General features: G+C 41.0%; 1 non-coding gene across 1 annotated transcript; it reads left to right on the forward strand.

Annotated features, from left to right (window-relative positions):
- Positions 1–401: 401 nt before the first annotated feature.
- On the forward strand, positions 402–508 carry LOC146396052 (U6 spliceosomal RNA). The gene has a single exon (XR_014830621.1). It is a non-coding gene; the product is annotated as a U6 spliceosomal RNA (small nuclear RNA).
- The last annotated feature ends 455 nt before the right edge of the window (positions 509–963 follow it).

The raw sequence follows: 963 nt of genomic DNA on the forward strand, positions 1-963 counted from the left end.
AAGTTGGGGAAACTGCTTAAGATCTCTGAACCTCAACTTCTTCTTTTTTTCTTTCCTTTTTAGGACCCTGCCTGTGGCATATGGAAGGCTAAGAGTCTAATCACAGCTGTGGCTTCCAGCCTACACCACAGCCACCACAACACAGATCTGAGCTGCATCTGTGACCTATGTATGTTCCGCTTGCTGCAATGCAGGATCCTTAACCCAGAGTGAGGCCAGGGATCAAACCTGCACCCTCATGGATACTAGTCGGGTTCTTAACCCACTGAGCCACAATGGGAACTCCTGAACCTCAACTTCTATTTCTCTAAAATGGGTATGGTTAATTTACCTGCTACTTGGGATTTCTGTGAGCATTAACTGAATTTAAGTGCAGTGCCTGGCTTATAATACACGCTTGAGTGCTCGCTTCGGCAGGACATATACTAAAATTGGAACAATACAGAGAAGATTAGCATGGCCCCTGCACAAGGATGACATGCAAATTCATGAAGATTTCCATATTTTTTGGAATCTGATATATGGCACAAATGAAACTTTCCACAGAAAAGAACATCATGAACTTGAAGAACAGACTTGTGGTTGCAAAGGGAGAGGAGGAGGGAGTGGAATGGACTGGGAATTTGGGGTTTATAGATGCAAACTATTGCCTTTGGAATGGATAAGCAATGAGATCCTGCTGTATAGCACTGGGAACTATAGTTAGTCACTTATGATGGAGCATGGTAATATGAGAAAAAAGAATGTATACAGGCATGTATGCCTGGGTCACCTTGCTGTACAGTAGAAAACTGACAGAACACTGTAAACCAGCTATGATGGAAAAAATAAAAATCATTTAAAAAATAATAGACACTTGAAAACTTGTAATAATGATTACCTTCTTAAGGAGCTTTAGAAGAGACATGAACCACTGAGCTGATAACTCTGATTATTCTCTGATGATCAGAAACTCTTTAAGGT

The sequence above is a fragment of the Sus scrofa genome, chromosome 15 (genome assembly GCF_054392235.1).
Source record: "Sus scrofa isolate SSC_HxYL_T2T_F1_AM1 chromosome 15, Sscrofa_HxYL_maternal_Yorkshire_Landrace_v2.0, whole genome shotgun sequence".
NCBI lineage: Eukaryota > Metazoa > Chordata > Mammalia > Artiodactyla > Suidae > Sus > Sus scrofa.